General features: G+C 44.2%; 1 pseudogene; it reads right to left on the bottom strand.

Moving 5' to 3' along the window:
* Positions 1 to 14,924: 14,924 nt before the first annotated feature.
* Positions 14,925 to 16,970, bottom strand: LOC103124427 (son of sevenless homolog 1-like; annotated as a pseudogene).
* Between the last annotated feature and the right edge of the window lie 2,032 nt (positions 16,971 to 19,002).

Below are 19,002 nucleotides of genomic sequence, written 5' to 3'. Positions count from 1 at the left end.
AGCAGTTTTTCACATGTTTGTTAGCCTTTTGGATCTCCTCTGAGGTGAATGTTTTGTTTATATCCTCTGCCCATTTTTGGATGGGGTCATTTGCTTTTTTGGTGCTAAGTTTGCTGAGCTCTCTATATATTTTGGTGATTAGTTTCTTGCCTGATGTATGGCATATGAAGATCTTCTCCCATTCTGTGAGGGGTCTCTTTGTTTGTTTAATAGTTTCTTTGGATGTGCAGAAGCTTTTCAATTTGATGTAGTCCCATTGGTTTGTTTCTGCTTTAGTCTTCCTTGCAATTGGGTTTGATTCACCAAAGATGTCCTTTTGGTGGTAGGAATGGTGTTTATGTACACTCCTAGTAAAATGCAGTTATATAAATCACTAATTAAATATGAGAGGGGGAAATTTAATTGTATGTCTCGAAGTTTTTTAAAACACAGACTGAATCTTTTTAATATATAGGCTGTATAATTGATATGCAGACTCTCTCAAAAGCCTAGACCAAGTAGATTAGAAGCAACCAATAGCACAGCTATATACAAGATACTGGGTACTATACAGCAAACCCTAACAAAAGGACCTTTCAAAGTTAACCCAGTTACCAAATAATGTGATGGTAACATTAACTATCCATTGTCTTTTTTAACCCTATGACAGCAGGAACCTTACACCTCCACTATAGAGCCTCTACTTCCCCCAATCCTGGAACCCTTGGATAGGGCCCACTTTCCCACATGCCTCTCCCAATCCATATCAAATAATATTGCATCTGCCAATTGCAACCTAATCAACATAACGATTGCCACCTCAACATGCTTCACTTCAGACTGTGTCCAGAGACTTCACGTGTGGAATGAGAACCCTTCAACTTCATTACTTGGGTGAGACCTTTCCTTTCATAATATACTCTAATTCCATCTCAGGTGGTTCACTTTCTAACAAAGTCCCAAAACCTAGATATAGACCGTGTTCTGTGAGAGAGAGCATATGTTCACACGTATCCATAAACTACTGCAAAATATATACCTGAAAGCAGAAGTACACTAGAGTTTGCAGAGTACCCCCCTAACACTTCCTCTCCACTATTCCAACCCTTGGGTCCATGATGGCTCAGCAATTTGTTTGGCTTTGTATGTTAACTCTCTTTTCAGTCACCAGGTTCCAGATGTCATCAGGATGCCGGCCAGGCTTCCCTGGACTGAAGACCCTACCAATGTGTCCTGGAGCTCAGCTTCCCCAGAGACCCACCCTACTAGGGAAAGAGAGAGGCAGACTGGGAGTATGGACTGACCAGTCAACGCCCATGTTCAGTGGGGAAGCAATTACAGAAGCCAGAACTTCCACCTTCTACAACCCTTAATGACCCTGGGTCCATGCTCCCAGAGGGATAGAGAGTGGGAAAGCTATCAGGGGAGGGGGTGGGATATGGAGATTGGGTGGTGGGAATTGTGTAGAGTTGTACCCCTCCTACCCTATGGTTTTGTTAATTAATCCTTTCTTAAATAAAAAAAAAACACAGTGAGGACAATATTCCTAAGATCACTATTCAAATTTGACTACATAAATACAAAACACAAGCAAATCCCACTGTTTCTAAATTGAATATTCCATTAATTTATCTCTGCCAGTGCTCACCCACAAAAGTGTTCATATTAGCTTTTGGAAAGGATGTCTAAACAAATTGTGGCATAGTGTTATTCATGTATCTCTCCAGAACCATTCATGATCTCCAAATAATCATTCAAATCTATTTGTAAGTTTAGGGAAATGTTACTATATGTAGCATAATGATGACATTCACTAATTTATACTATAAATTATCCTCATATTCAAAATACTGTGACATGTTCTAAAGATTATGAAACTTAACCAAACTTGTGTTGAAAATTGCAATTCATCCACAGAAGGTTGGCCAAATAAGTTACTTTGTATGCTGAAGAGAAATAAAAAAACTTTCCCTTAATCTTTAAAAATCACACTTCCCAGACCACACACAGAAACGCCCTCTCACACCCACACACACAGACCCACAGCACCAGCAGGAACACAGCTACTCCAGGCGCTGCAGAACTGCAGGCCCCAGACCTCTCCCCCCAGGTGGCCATGTCAGGGCTCCACGCTGTCGTCAGCAGGTGAGAACCTGAAGAACTGTGTAGACAGTGTCCCTCCTAATGAGGGCTTCCAAAACACTCACCCACTGTTTCTTCCTCTGAGAAATCCTGCAATTATAAGAAGAAAGCAGAGTGTCACACATGGTCTATTTTGTATGCATGCTTGTGGGTTTATGGCAATTGCTAGGAAATAATAAGAGAAATTACAGTGAATAAAGTGTGTTCCTAAAGATGACATGAATGCCACTTACAAAATAGGTTCAGTATCTTCCTGGAAAATTGAATTTATCTTATTTGTTAATTTCAAGGTCCATATTATATAAGGAAATGTTGGTACTGGGAACAAATCCCTACCACTAGGGATTATAAACAGATAATGCCAGGTTTTAATGCACTCTTGAATCAAATATGCATTGGGATACACAACATCCCCAACTATTCGACCAAATGTCTCTGATGCACATGGCCAGGTGTTCATGTCTACACTATGCTGAGACAGAAAGCAGGAAAGCACTACCTCTGTCAGTGAGAGTTGACCTTGCCTCAGAAAGAAGGGAGTCCTTGTCCTCTTCTGTATCTTCTGCCTTCTTAGAGAATTCTAGGAGGACACAGTTATTGTCAGCTCTATAGCTATGTAAGGTGACATAAACCCAATTCCACACATGAAGTCACTGTTCTGAGTCTGGAGTGAGCAGGTGACCTGGGGGAACTTGTCACATCACTGAGGGTAGACAGTTCCTGGAGATCAGGTCACAGGGATGAGTGTAGAACAAGGTCAGCAGTCCCTGCCACAGGCCTCTAGAGTCCCTGCTGCCCTGCAGTTGGGGTGCACTGAGCATGTGTGTCTCTCAATGGAGCAAGAGCAGCCTGCTCTGAGCCCCTGCAGGTGGGGAGGAGGAGGGTGGAGTGGAGGGGAGCACTTTGCCCCAGAGTGTGCAGCCCACCCTAGTGCTCCTAGTGGAGCACAGCAGACAGTGAGAGGCTCAGAGGAAATACTTGTGTGACCCGGCCTGGGAGATCCTTCATTCCAGACCAGCTCTGAACATGCAGGGGCTCCACCTCCACTGTGTACACAGAGAGGGCCTAATTCATACTCAGCGCCTGGCTCACAGTAGAACTGTGTTTCCAGTGCAAGTGCAAGTGAGAGAGGGAGCCTCCAGTTTGTTTATATGACAGGTGGATGAATATGAAACCCAGTGTCATGGGCACTGAATTTCATTTCAGGGGTTTCTGCCCAAATAGACCCAGAGTAATGCATGCAAGAACTGCTCAGGGAGATACATAAGTCACTGAAAAGATCATGTTTAGTGCTCAGAGTAAGAAAAGATGCTTATACAAACTAGGCATTGATTACCAGAGGCATAATCCCTCTTCCTACCATGTCAGACAGTTTGAAAACACAATGGCCCTCACTTCTATTTCCTTTCTCATTCTATCATATCACTCACCCTCTGGGCCTGAAATGGCAGCTATAACTCAGCACCCCACTTCCCTTGGATCAAACCTCAGAAGCTGCCCTTACCTGGAATCTCGTCAGCGATGTCCTCTTCAGTGGACTCCAGAACACAATCTTAAAGACACAAGTGAATGAGGAAGCTATTGAAGACAGAGACACACTACAACTATGAGATGTGGTTGCAGTGGGTGAAAGGCACACAACTGACTACTGAGCTTCTTATGGGAGTAACACAAGGGAGAGTGGGAAAGAAATGAGAAAACAGAGCAGGGGAGATAGCATAATGGTTATGCAAACAGACTAATGTACCCAAGGCTCTAAAGTCCCAGTTTCAATCCTCCACCATAAACTAGAACTAAACCAGTGCTCTGATTAAAAGTTGGGGACAGGTGGTGGCACACCTGGTTGAGAGTACATGTTACAGTGGGCAAGGTCCTGGGTTCGAGCCCCTGGTCCCCACCTTAGGGTAAAAGCTTCATGAGTGGTGAAGGAGGGTTGCAGTATTTCTCTGTCTCTCTCCCTTTCTCTCTCAAACTTCTCTCTTGATTTCTGGCTGTGTCTACCCAATAAAAAATAAAGATAATTTAACAAATTAAAAAAGAAATTAATCTGTTTATTTAAAAAAGAAATGAGAAAACAGACCCTCGTTTTTTTAGTTAAAGTGATCTCAGTGGCAGAGATGCTGGGATAGCAGAGATACATGGGATATGAATACGTGGAACCATTCAAATGACAAGAGGTCCAGTGGTGTCTGCAAGCCTGGGAAATTGCTATATCAGTCTGACTTCTACAAGCCCTTCTGGCCCAGGGCAGTGACATATGCTGTCAGTTCTTTTATCACAACTGTCCTCAGATTTTACCACTGAGGCTCCCTGTGGACTTAGGAATTTACAGAATCACAAGGGAGAGTTTCCATAACCTGGAAGGCTCCTACTGACCCTATGGTCAGGGGCAGCCTTGTTCAGTGTGCTAAGTGCAGCTGGCAGCTCAGAGAATCAGACTCAGGGACACATGCCTGGGTTCACATTTATGCTTCTCTACTACTAATAGGCTATGTTGGTATTTCTTAAGTCTCAGGACTCCAGCATCCTGATCTAACATTGTGTAAAGTATAGATCAACCAACATTTTACAACAATGATCCCTGAGTCAATTCAGAGAAGGAAGTCTACACACCATTTCTCAGTCTCTCCAGCTTCCTCACTGGTCTCCTCTTTTTACTCATGGGGAAGGCCCACTGCTGAGGACCAGTCACTTCAGCTCTGGCCTTTACTTCTACAAAGAATCCTGGAAAATTCATCATAATAAAGAGCAGTATTGGCACTTGTTGTTATAAAAGCATAGAAAATAGTAAGCTTCTACTCAGAGTCCACAGCCTGATCACACTGTCCTCAGCCCACTGCAGTGGGGTTTAAGAGGAGCTTGGCTTCTGACTTTATGTAAACATCAAACAGGTGATTCATCTTGTTAGAGACACTTTGTGAATCATTTGTATGTTCCCAAAAATAACAGCACAAAGTGATCTATGCCCACACTGCTCATCCCAGCAATGTCCACATTTGTCAAGTTATGAAATGAACGAAAAGCCTCTCAGCAGGAAATTATAATAAAATTCTGAAATATACAACAATGGGATATGATTAGGTTTTCTTAAAAGGAATGTTCTGACATTTGTGTCAACAAGAAAGGACATTGCCCTCAATGAACATGCAATGAATGTTACTGGTAATCAAAATTCTCACACACTCACAAAGAACATATAATGATAGTTCTCCGGGGAGGGTTGGGGGGAAGAAAATGTTTGACAAAATCACAGGTTTTTCTGTTATGCAAAATTAATAAACCTTGCATATATTGTACAATATACAGAATATGATTAACAACACTGTGAAGCACTCTATAGACTAAGTGGATACATGTTCTTTTATTTCCCCTTACAACAAAACATGAAAACTCCAAACAGTTGCACACACAAATACTGTAGTTCCAAAAGACCATCTAGAAAGGCTGAAGTGCACTGGGCTGAGCCTGGTCTCTGTGCCCACTGCCCTGCCCCTATGTCCTCAGCCCTGTCCTGAGAAAATGGTCACAGCAACTAGTTAAAGTATGAAAGAAAAATAATGAACTACTGTTTAAGTGAACTAACTATCTATTTTGAAAGGCACTGGTGATTGTGGGGTGCTATAATAGTGTTAGGTACTAGACTACCTGGAGGAGTATGATTGACTCCTGAAATCATAGAAGGGACTTGGAGACTAGAGGACAGGAGACTGAGGACAGGGACTTTGCATGTTGGAACAGCTCCACTGCTTCACCACCATGGAGATGGTCTGTGAACAACATGGGGCTTCCACACCAGTCATGCAGGGGGCACAGGTTAGGAATGGGGTCAGTATATCATCATTTAAGGGAGTGGTACTTAGTACTTTGACTGGACCTGTCCAGATGCCAAGTTAATGATGTATCTAGGACAGGAAACCTTTTAGTTTCATGAGAGGGGGAGATATCTTGTCCTAAGACACAACAATTTCTAGCCAAGCAGCAAACCCTCACTAAGTTCCTTGATCCCTGTCTTTATCACATGTTCTTGCTCCAAGATTTCTAGGAGTGAACTGATGCCCCAGTGGTGGAATGAAGCCAAGATAAATACAAATGCTGGAGTGAAAAGTTCTCTCCAGGTCTCAACACCTGACCCTCAGCACCCTGAATGTTCTCCTAAACAAAGTCTCCCTGGAGGAGCAGCTGAGGTGCCAGCACTGGGTCTAGGCAAAACATTTTCTTGTGAAAAAGACAGCTACACTTTTGATCTTCTCACAGAATTCTCATCTTAGACCGGTAAAGAAGATGCAAAGAAGTGGCCAGGCTGAGGCACAGCGGCCATGGCACAAAACACAGGCACTGACAGCACAAGGATCCCAGTTCGAGTTCTCAGCACCCCACCTGCAGGTGGGTCATTTCACAAGCAATGAAGTAGGTCTGTAGGTGTCTATCTTTCTCTCCCCTCTCCCCCACCCACTGTATCCCCTTCCCCCCTCTATTTCTTTCTATCTTATCCAACAACAACAGCAATAACAATAATAACAAGAAGGGCAATGAAAGTGGCCTCAAAGAGCAGTGGATTCATAGTGTAGGCATCAAGCCTCAGTGATAACACTGGAGGCAATAAATAAATAAATAAGACACAAAGAGCACTGTCCTGTAATTGTCTTTCTAACATTTTTCCAACACTTACATGAAGAAAGGACAGCAGATTCTCACTTATTTTTGATGTCCTAATGAGTGGGACACATTTGCACTTGCTGTTTCTCAAGTTTCTCCTAAGCCTGAAAGTAGGCCTCTTGAGCAAATGGGAGAAATGGCTGTGTTCTCCTAATACAGGCCAGGACAAAACACTTTCTTGAGAAAAAGACAATTACACCTTGGAACTGCTCACAGAATTCTCATCTTAGAGAGCTGAAGAAGACACAGAGATCACTGTCCTCTAGGTGCTAACACTTTTACAACGCACTTCACATACAGCCTTCCCAATGCATCTCTATAGAGATGCCTGTTTGATCCTATGAATCAACATACTATGAATCTTAGCTTTTTCTTTTCCAGGAAGAAAGGACTGCAGATTCTAACTTAGATTTGACGTTCTAAAGAATGGGACAAGTTTGTACTTGCAGCATCATCACACTCTTCACTACCCTCACATTCTGCTCTCTCCTGACCTCCCCAAGATGACCTGGAGATGACTTGCCACTAAAAGAAATCCAGCAAATTCTAAACCAATTGCACTATGAGCACACTCTGTGGATCAGCTCCCAAAACTGCACATGAAACCTACCAGAACTCAGAGTGCTGGGTTTAGCTGTCACATCTGGCTCCTTAGAAAATAGTGTTTCTGGGCCAAACACATGGCACAGAGTTGTGTTGCTTGTATTTTGTTATAGGTCAGTTCATTACAGGTTAAAACCCAAACGTATAGCTTTCTGTTTCACTCCATGTCCGCATGATTTGAAATAGCCAAGCACTAGTACTAATCCCTGGGAAAGACCATATTGAATTTCCAAAGCAAAGAGATGATTATAACTGTGCAAATGAAAGGTCTAAGACATAGGTCCTTTTCCTAATAAGCCTCTAACACATGGTGGGTGGGGGAAAAGGGACCTTAATCACTTTGCTTTGTCTTTCTGTCATCATACCTTCCACCTTCAGTCTCAAAATCTCAGGACCCCACACCCTTGAGCCCATACTCAGTGACTGTTCCTACCTCGTATCTCTGGTATTTCTGGCATTTCATCTTCATCGGATTCTTCAGTGCTCTCTATAAACACACACACACACACACACACACACACACACACACACACACACTACAGTGGAACACCACCCAATGTGAGCAACCAGGAGATCTTGTCTCTTGCCACATGGGGGAGGGTCTAGTGGGGATCATGCTCAGTGCAATACGCCAGAAGAAGGTAAATATCAGAGGACCTCACAAGTGGGATTTCAGAAACAAAGGAAAGAAAAATAAGGGAAAACACTAATAGCCCCGTGGTCAATGTCAGCACAGCTGAAGGAGACACAGAAAGGGGTGGTGGTGGAGAGGCTCCCAGGGGGTTTGGCTCAGAGCCCTTTGGGGGATGACGGTGTCATTTTAGTGGAGACAGAGGTTTGCTGGCAGTTATATTAAGGGATGTGCAACTGTGCTCCTGACACAGAGGTGTCTTGCCAAACTTATTTTATCTTTAAATAAAAAGAGCAAGAAATAGATGTATGGTAATGTTCATGCACAGGGACTTGTGGTAAAAGAGATCCTCCATTTATATCTGGACTTCGGAGAGCCTGGACGATGTGCTGCTTTGGGGGCGAGGCAAAGAGGAGAGAAATCACAGCAGATACAGAACCCTTGCTTTGCAGTGAAAAGTATCCTTGCTGAAGCAGTTTTCTGAACCCAGACTTCCTGATACTTGTGATAGGGAATTCTACTAGTTTCCAATAATGACTTTTGCCTCTGTGCTTGCAAAATATTTGTTTTTTGTATACCAGGCACATTCATTTCAATAATGACACTATGAGGCCTGCTTTTTAGGCTCTTCCCTTGTTACAAGAATCCTACTCTAGGGCAATGTCTGGATATATGAGAGATTTTTCTTGGCCAACAGGCTAAGAAAGAATTGTATTGCTACAATCGATTACCCAGAAAACTGTTATCTGGCTGCTGCCCTGAGTGTGTGGTGATTGTTAATAGGATAACTGGGATAAACTCAATAATCTTATATTGCCAAAAAATGCACCTGATGTACTGACATTTGGGCGATGACAGTTTTAAGTACCCTTACTCTAAAATTTTCACCCTTATAATCTTTATCTAGGTTACTTGTTTCTTAATGCTTTTTCCTGATGCATATTTTAATTAAAAATCTTTAATCTTCTTCATTCTTTTTCAATATCAATACTCCTGGAAGTTTGGGATGGACAAGCACATACTCGTCACTCTCCCAGTTGGGAAATGATGTGTGTGCCACTTGACCCCTTCTGATCAGCTATGGAGACTGGATGTACTTATTCTTCTCCACGCTGAGACACATCTAATCTCATGGCTCTGGCAACAGCCTAAGGTTCTTTATCAACCCATGCATCCCATCATTCTTAAAGAAACTGGCAATAATCTTCCACACATGGGAAAGAACTACATGCCACCATTCAAAAGGCATAGTTTCACTGCACAACACTGGACTGAAGCCCAGATAATCCTATCATGTGCCTGACATCTTCCTCAAGCCTTCTGTCTCTGTGTGTCCATAAATGTTGTCAATCCTTCCCTCATGATTTTTATAGAATTTCACCACTGAGACAACCTCATGGTTGGGATCCAGTTACACCAAGGCATTCAGTTGCAATATTCATATTCACACTTTAGTTTTTACACAATTTCTCCATCATAGGAGATGCTACTGTACTAAAATTAAATTGTTAATGGTATACAGTCCTGCCACCCAGAACATGTTCAATCTCATCTAAACTATAAACACCATCATGATTTAACAAATACTATTTTGGGTATATTGATTGTTTGTACGTCTGTGTGGTCACTAGATTAGATGTCCCTCGATGCCCAAAGAGTGTATCCAGTGAAGGTGGAGCTCAGTAGAGTGGGTTGTGGGCTGAGACCTGTGCTCTGTAACTTTTAAACATAAACTCAGAGATCAAAACCTGGCCACACTGTCCCCAGCACACTTGCAGTGGGTTGGGAAAGAGATTAGTGTTTACCTAGATCTAAACATCAACAGATAACATCCCTGTTAGTAGATACTTTGTGAAACAACTGGGTATTCCCCAAAACAACAGTTCAAATGAATCTGTGCCTTCCACTGCTCGTTGCAGTAGTGCTCACAATTGTGAAGCTATGTGATAAACCAAAAGCCTCTCAGCAATTAAAAGATAGAGAATCTGTGAGCTATACAAAATGTGAAATGTGATGAGGCCTAAGAAGAACCACCTGCTTCTTGTGTCAACATGAAGGGACACTGTACTCAGTCACAGAAGTCAGGCTCTGAAGGAGAAAATGCAGCCACACTTACTAGAACCTAAAATTCTGACACATTCACACAGAGCAGAGAATGTTAGTTCTCATGGGAAGAGTAGAGGGTGAAGGAAGAAAAATGTTGGGCAAAAGTCAGAGATTTTTTCATTTATACACAATAAATAAGCCTTGGGTGTCAGGCAGTGGTGTACCTGATGAAGCGCGAGCGTGCATGCGTGCACATATACACACACACACACACACACACACACACACACACACACACACACACACAGACTACCATGTACAAGGATCTGTGTTGGAGCCCTCAGTGCCTGCCTTGTAGGTACAGCTGCACAAGGTGTGAAGCAAGTCTATAGGTCTCTTTCTATCTCTCTTCTTCCTGTCTCAAATTTGACCCATCCTATCAAATAAAAATAAAAGGAAAAAAAGGCCAGTGGGAGTGGTGAACTTCTATTGCCAATACAAAAAAAAAACAAAGATAACTCAGAGATAACTCGGATGCTTAACCAAATATAACCCAAAATTGCATGATTTGAGTTGATCAAGCATCAGTAGTGGTCTCTGGGAAAGATCATATTGATTTCCCCAAGTAAAGGCCATTAAACATCTGTACAATGAAAGGCCTAAGCCATAATTATTTTTCCTAATATGACTCTAACATATGAGGAAAACTAAAGGACACTCAAGCACTTTTTTTTTCTTTCCTATTGTATCTCCACTCTCACTATAAAAACTCAGGACCTCGCACTCCTTGAGCTCATACTCAGGGATTATTCCTACCTGGTATCTCTCCAATGGCTGGCAAGTCATCTGCTTCTGACTCTCCAATGTTATCTGTAAACACACACACACAACACAACACAATTATAGAATGTCACCCAGCTATGAGCAGTCAGAAGATCTTGTCTTTGCCACACTGGGGACAGTCTAGTGGGGATCATGCTCAGTGCAATAAGCCAGAAGAAGGCAAATACCAGAGAACCTCACTAGTGGGATTTCAGGAACAAAGGAAAGTGAAATAAGGGGGAAACACTAACAGCCCCATGGTCAATATTAGCTCAGCTGAAGAACACAGAAATGGGTGGAGGGGGCTCCCATGGGGTTGGGTTCAGAGCCCTGTGTGGGATGATGGTACAGATTTGCTGGCAGCTATATTGAGGGGTGTGCAATTGCACCCATAAGACAGGGGTGTCTTGGTGAATATTGTTTTTAAGGAAAAAGGAAGCAATATATGAATAATACAGTTAATCCACAGGGAGTTACCCAAAATTGAAGTGAATACATGTTTCCTTTTTAAAGTGGGCATCAGAGAGTCTGGATGCCTTGCTGCTTCATGGGGGTGAGGCAAAGAGGCGAGAAAGCACAGGAGATACAGAGCTCTTGCTTTGAGGGGAAAACTTCCTTAACATGCCAAGTATCTCCCACACATGGGGAGGGACTACATGCCTCCATTCAGTGACAGAGATGCATCGCCCCCATGCTGGACTGAAGCCCAGCTGATGCTGCCATCTGCCTGGCATCTTCTTCAAACTCCTAGCCTCAAGGGTTCATTTTCCTCATGACTTTTATAAGAGTTGGCCTTTAAGCCAAACTCACAATTGAGATCCAGTTTATCAAGCTATCCTATTACAATTATGACTTATTCCCTCTTCAGCTTTTATACAAGCCCTCCATCCTGGGAGACGCTAAGATTGCCTAGGCTTTAATGGTCACACCACTCAGAACATGTCCAATCTCATTAAACTATAAACACCATCATGATGAAAGAAATCCTACTTTAGATGCCTTGATTGCTCTGCATGTCTGTGTGCTCACTAGATGAGATGCCCTTGATGCCAGCAGAGTGCATCCAGTGAAGGGAGAGCTCAGTCGAGGGCTGTGGGTTGAGCACTGTGCTCTGTAACTGGCACACCTACAAGCCAGAGCTCTCTCAAGCTACCAATGCTCTATCATGAGCACTGAAACCAGATGATGACCGCAACTTAGTAACAATATGGTTCTACTGGGTTTTTATGTTGGGATTTGAGCACTTCTACTCCCCATGGTGTTCAATGAAAAACCATTGATTACCTCAGGGTTCCTCTCTTGAACCAGGTACTCAGAAATAACCTAGTACTCAAAATGCTGACACAAATATTTCTAAGTGGTGCCTCACATCTTTCAGAGGAGCTAATCACAATTCCTGGGTCTTCTAGGAGCTGTCACATTAATATGGTGATGGCTTCCATGAGCTGTGTGAGCAGAAAGCCCAGCAAGTAATGAAGGAGAGCCGGGCTCTCTGTGGACTCAGGCATTCCCATGCCACACAGACTGTGGAACAACCTGGGATGGCTCTACTGACCCCATGGTCAGGGGCAGCCTTGTCAGTGTGCTAAGTGCAGCTGAGCATTTCAGTGTCTAGTTTGGGGCCTCAGATTTGTGTGCATAGTATGGTTTTCTGCTTCAAACATTGTGTTTTTGAGTGCATTTAGTTCCATGGTTCTGAGCAGTGCCTGCACATTGATATCATAAATTATTTTAAGGATGGGACAATAAGTACATTACTACAATGGCCCTTGAGTCAATACAGTCAAATAATTTCTACTCACGTCTTGGGGCCACTCGCATGACCACCTCCTGTGGCTTTCCATTCACAGTGACATGAACTGAAACAGATTTTCAGTGGTTTGATTCTGGAACTTTTTCAGATAGTCATTGACATCTATCATTTATTCACAGTCTAAATCTGATCACATTGGGCTGTGGAGGCCCAGCAGCCTCATAGTGTCTTTAGGAAAGCTTGGTGTTTGATGTATATTCAAATGTCCAAAACAAAGAACAACTATTGCAAAAACTTGGGAATTCATTGCAATAGTCCTCAATACTAACAACATTAGACCCATCCTGCTGCCTTAAACTGACGACAAAGAATGGAAATCCAGAGCAGACAGAGATCTGTCTATGCCTCCCATTGCTCACCCTTGAAGAGTTTCTTATTGTTACTCTACAGAACATATCAGATTGTCATCAACATGAAAATTTTTAATAAAAGACCATGGAGAGAAACATGGGACATTGATAGGCCTTTACAGAGAAGAATATCCTGCCATGGCTGATGTGAGGATGATGCTGGGTACATTCTGCTGTGAACAAGTCAGACTCTGAAATAAATGCTGAATGCATGATATCAGTTTTATAGGGACTCTAAAATCTTACAACATGGATTAATCTGGGGACATTATGCTAAAAAGTCTACTACTGAAAGATAAACACTGAGGCTGAGGAGATAGCATAATGGTTATGCCCCAAACTTGTAGGTCTGAGGCTTGAGTCCACTGTTTCTATCCCCAGTACCACCAAACCCAGAGCTGAATACTACCCCAAATACCAAATACTAAAATAAAATAATACTCAATTCATGATGTGAATTTTTAAAAAGTATTTGTATCTTTATTCAATTAAATTAAAACAGACCTGCCAGGTATATTATATAACATTCACTATATACATATGATTTAGGCAATGCAAGGGATCTCTAGCTATGATGGTTACTCAACTATTAGTCAGACAAGGACATGGAGGGGTGGTGCCCACAAGTGCTCTTCTCTAGGGATGTGCTTCCACAGAAGGGGGAGGGGGCAGCTTCAGGCCCTGACTCGCCCCCCTGCCCTAGGCGCTTCTGAGATGGATGGGGGATGACAATCTAGTGGAGGACGTTAACAGTCTCCTAAATGGAAATCATGTATACTTGACAGTTACTTTGTTAAACAAACAACCCCCGAACCCCCAGCTCTTCTCTGGTAGTGACAAGAGATTGCTCTAGTTTGAAGGCCACACCACCATGTTTTGTTTTGTGTATGTGACGGCAGGTGGGGTGTAAGATGGAAAATTCCTTACCCTTTCCCCTTGAAAAACAGGACCTAATCAGTAAGCCACTAGCTGTTTACCAAGACCCCGCATACAGGCAAGGCTTATCAGGACCTTTGCACAAGGAAACTGTTTACCAGAAGGTTGCGGCTGATGGTGGGAGGATGTGGTGACCCTACTCTGGCTAGGTTCTATTGGTTGTGTGGTCTTGCCATGTTTGAAATTAGCCCGCGCTTTGCTTTGAGTGGATCCCGCTTTTTGCTAGGTTTGAAATGATTGGATTCCACGTTTTCTATAGCATATTATTGGATATAGATTGATAAGGTGATGCATTTCCCCTCCCTGAGTGTATTCAGAAATCCTATAAATTGTGTGGTTTGAGCCTTGTTCGGGGTGGAGCTGGTAGACTGCTGTCAGTCACCTCTCGGCCTGGATTCGAATTCGTGAATAAACATCTTTTGCTTCCTTGCAGTGGATGGTGGTTTGATTTTTGATCGCTAGCATGGGGGATGCTCTTGGAACTGGTATAATTACTCTCAAAAAAGAAAGAAGGAAAAAAGTACCTCTTTGGTGAAGCCTCAATACCCACGCTGTTCACCATCACAATCTGTAAACAGGACTTCAGTTCAGTGCTGGGCCCCGTTCCCACAGTTGGGCCCACAGCCTTTCTTCACAGTCCTCTGAATGATTTTTAGGAAAATATTCTAAAGTAGGAAGAGGAAAGCAAAGGGAAACAAGGGAGGGTCTGAAGGTCCCTGTTTAAGGTTTCTTTCGTGAAAAGTGCGTATTGTCCAATCAGGCCACCTTGCCAGGTGTGGCGTCCTTCCTGCTCATTCACACCTGGGTGCCAGCTGGCTTCCCAAGCGCCTGCCTGGGGCTGGGCGTCCTGTCCTTGGGTCCGGGCACTTCCGGATGGCTGCTCCTGGCTGGGTCCAGGGGTGTTGTGCAGGCCAGGTGCTGCCTTTGGTGGTTGCTGGGCCTCACCTCAGGAGTGGGCGTTCTGCAGCAGCTGCGGAGAGTCCCTGTGCATGGCCGGGTGCTCCCGCTTGTAGGTCTTGGGAGGCAGCTTGGGGATGAGCTGAGCTGAGCTGCGCTCTGCTGCGGGGGCACAGGTGGACCAGCCAGGGGCTGTGGGTCAGGGTCCGTGCAGGCAGCGAGGGCAGCTGTCTTTGGGCCCATGCTGGGAGGGCGTCTGTGGCGGCGGTGGTGTGAAGGGTGCGGGGCTGCTGGGGAAGAAGGCGGTACCCGGCTCCCCCTTCCTGCCAGGTAGGGGTGGCTGCGGGCCCAGCAGCGAGCTGGAGAAGACATCTGGGGTGTGAACGGGCTCCCACGGGGGCAGCGGCAGTGGCCTGGGGCTGTCGGGGGCTCGGACAGGGAGTAGCGCGGCCAGTAGGCTTTGGCCGTGGGCTGCCGGGGTGGGATGACCGGGGGGTTGTCCAGTGGCTTCGGGAGGACCTTAGAGGGTGAGGATTCTGCGGGGCCGACTCTGGGTGTCTCCTCGGAGGGACAGGAGGGGGGACAGGCACTGCTTCGGTGCTCTTGGTGAAGCCGATTGATGATACTGACACAGACCTTGAATCAAAGGGGCTTGAATAGTCTGAATCAAACACGCTGCAGACATCAGTGGTATTTGAAGTGCCAGACGAGGGAGGAGGTGTGAGTGGGGTCCGGGGAGAGTTTGGTGTGGATGCCATACTCTCTGGCTCACTCTCGGGGATCTGGCTGTAGCTGATCTTCCTTGGCTCCTGCTGCAGAGGGGTGGGGTGCCTCATAGGACCTGGTCTAGGGTTTGATGGCGGAACACCAGGAGATTTGAGGGGGTAGCTATATTTTTTGGGAAATCTGGGAGGAGGTTTAGAGTTACGTGGCTCTGTTTCTAGGGATTTGTTGAACAGATAATCAGTAAATTCTTTTTCCATGCTCGTTCCCATTGGATTCAAGTTTTCAAAGAACTTTTTGATACCAGATTCTACTCGTAAACAATAAGGCTGATTTTGGTACTGCTGAATTTCTCCTGTGATTTCTGCTACTTTCCTCCTTTTGCTAAAGTTTATAAGCTCTTTTCCATACCTTTTTAGGACATCAGGATTGCTTTCTTCTGTTTTCAGGATATTCGTTAAGTAAATTTCAAAGAAAGGCACACATGGTGGATTAACAGACCTGAGTTTTGCCAAATATTTCTTATAGTGATCTTCACTTAATTCATGAGCTTCTTCTAAAATTTCCCTTTGGCGACTTGGTATTTGCTCGAAGGTGTGGTCCAGTCGGTAGACCAGGGATGGGTTCATGGCGCTCACCACCTCCAGTAAACCATTGAAGTTGTTCAGCTCCTGAAAGACTTGCAGAATATTCTCTCAATGATTCCACTCACCACAGCTACCCTTTCTTCTAAGTTTTCCATTTCTACAATACATTTCTCAAACCACAGGGTGAGGTTAGTTGTGTGTCGGGTCATTTTCAGAAGGTTAGGAGAATTAATTTATTTGTGTTCTTTAGTCCACACACTTCCAACTAATTCTGATGGCTGTACAGCTCGATACAGATCTGATTCAAGTAGAGTGAGCTGTCGAGCAATTTCTGTTGGGTGTAAGGTGAGCAAGTCGAAGGTCTCTGTGTGCCCAGGCCTGCTTATGTGTCAATCAGTGCTGGGAGGTGAACTCTGAAACATGATGTTATGGCTGGGCCCATTGTCTCTTGCAATCTTTTTCCTTTGGATTATTTTAGTGATGGATTCAACCCACTTCTTCATTGCTTTACCTTTTACTGTTCCAATAAATTCTTCCATTCGTTGCAAAAGGTTTGCATCTCTTTCAAAATCATAGAAGTGGTGCTCTACCCAGAGTCGACACACATTTAGTAATCGTAGCTGTACAGGCTGTGTATATTCTTTTCTAAACCTTTTCAGTTCTGCACTCAAGGGCTGATCTCCATTTTCTATAGCTATGAGATCAGCTTCTGTTGGCTCAGGCTCTGGAATTTCAAATCTTTGTATTATAGGACTCAGTAGTTCTTGAGGTTTACAGAAGGATCTGTATGTTGGTATGCTTCACATTGGTTTGGTCTCACTTCCCCCACCTCCGGGAGATTTGGTTTAGCCATTGCTAGTTTCGCGTTTCTCCCTTCTCCCTGCCCCCTATCCTACGTACTTCCTGAATTCCTGATGCTGCGGCAGGAGGAGAGAGATGGAGGAGCACATGGTGTGGTGATTAGGTGTTGGACTGTTTGCCCGCTCATGAATAAAGATTAAACTGCGTTCTCAGCTCAGCTGTGTGTTTCTGGTCATCTGTTAGCCGCCCATGAACCCAGCCCAGAAAAAATGACACATGGCGCTACAACGTGGGACCTAAGCTGTGCATCCCCCAGATAAGTGAAGACTTTGACTACCTATCCATTATGGGCTGCTTTTCTGCCTGTGAAGAGGTTTCCAAAGGCCTCTGACCTTTCTTCATGAGACTGTTTTTCTGTTTCTGGAACATTTCTCTCTGGGCCACACTGTGGTTTCTGCCCAATGCCCGCCCACAGGAGCCGGCTTGCCACCACATGGCATGGGGCATTGGGCGTGGGCTCCCTCCACACTGCTCAGCCGCCAGGAGCAGGGCAGTGGACATGGTGGGCAGGGCTGCAGCCTATCCTGACTGCCACCCCGGGGCACCTCGGCCCACGCCTTCTGCACAACCTAATCAATGCAACCAGTACCACCTCAGCATGCTTCACTTCAGACTGTGTCCAGAGACATCAGGCATGGAGTTTCAACCCTTCACCCTCATTAATTGGGTGAGACCATTCCTTCCACAGTATTCTCTAATTCCATTCTAGGAGGTCCCAAAACAACATATATATATATATATATATATATATATATATATATATATACCAAGTTCTGTAAAATAGAGCATATATTCACATGTATCCATAAATTAGGGCAAAATATATACCTGAAAGCAAAAATACACTATAGTCTGTAGTGAGACACTATAAAGTTCATAATGAAATAGTGTCTACTTAGACTTAGATACCCTCCTCACTTACTATGTATTATAGTTCTCTCACTCACTCTAAAGATAACCTCATCAAAGCAAGGACTTCAAAAGCTGAATAAGGGCAAGAGACTGGCATACTTTAACAATGAATCTTTTATCACTATCAGGCCAACCCATCAGCTGGGGATCCATTCAGAGAGTCCTGAGATTCCCAAACAGATATGATGGGGCTAGACCTCGAATAAATCCCTCTCCCCATTGTCACTGGTCATCTCTATCAGGAACAACAGAACAGACCCCTGTGTGGGCCCCCATAGGACCTTGCCCTCAACTTGGATCAATAACGGTAGAGAATGTTCCATCCTCCAAAGGGAGGCTGAACAGTATACTCTGTGCTATAGCAGAGAAGATGGGTCATGATATTGGGGAAGCTTGGAACGTTCCTACTTATGACCATAGAATGTGAACTCAGATCTACAGGGAAGCAGAGGTCACATAGGCTCCTAAGCTGAATATGGGCCCCAGATCAGATCAAATTGATGGCGTTTACAGTCAACTATATGTATACACCTTTGCCATATTGGGGAGCTACTCTCTTCCCTGATCCAGCTTTCTGGTCCTTCTTCCAGCCATGCCAATAATTAGGATCCACCTGCATATCAGATTTCAGGCTCAGGGAAAAAAAAAAAAACTAATATAGCCACAGGCCCATTGGAATATAACTAAAATATGCCTACTGGCTATCTACAAAATGGAGGACCCCCCCCCCCCAACTCTTCATCTGTACTATTCCAGCCTTTAGGTCCATGATTAGTTAACAAGTTGTTTGGCTTTGGATGTTAACTCTCTTTTAAACCACCAGGCTCCAGATGCTAGCATGATGCCGACCAGACTTCCCTGGACAGAGAACCCCCCACCAATGTGTCCTAGAGCTCTAATTCCCCAGAGCTTTTCCCCAATAGGGAAAGAGAGAGACAGGCTTGGAGTATGGATCGACCTGTCAATGCCCATGTTTAGCAAGGAAGCAATTACAGAAGCCAGACCTTCCACCTTCTGCATCCTACAATGACCTTGGGTCCATAC

This window comes from Erinaceus europaeus, chromosome 5 (assembly GCF_950295315.1).
Source record: "Erinaceus europaeus chromosome 5, mEriEur2.1, whole genome shotgun sequence".
Taxonomy (NCBI): domain Eukaryota; kingdom Metazoa; phylum Chordata; class Mammalia; order Eulipotyphla; family Erinaceidae; genus Erinaceus; species Erinaceus europaeus.
Note: the sequence above shows the minus strand (reverse complement) of the source record. Positions and strands in the feature narration are given on the sequence as shown.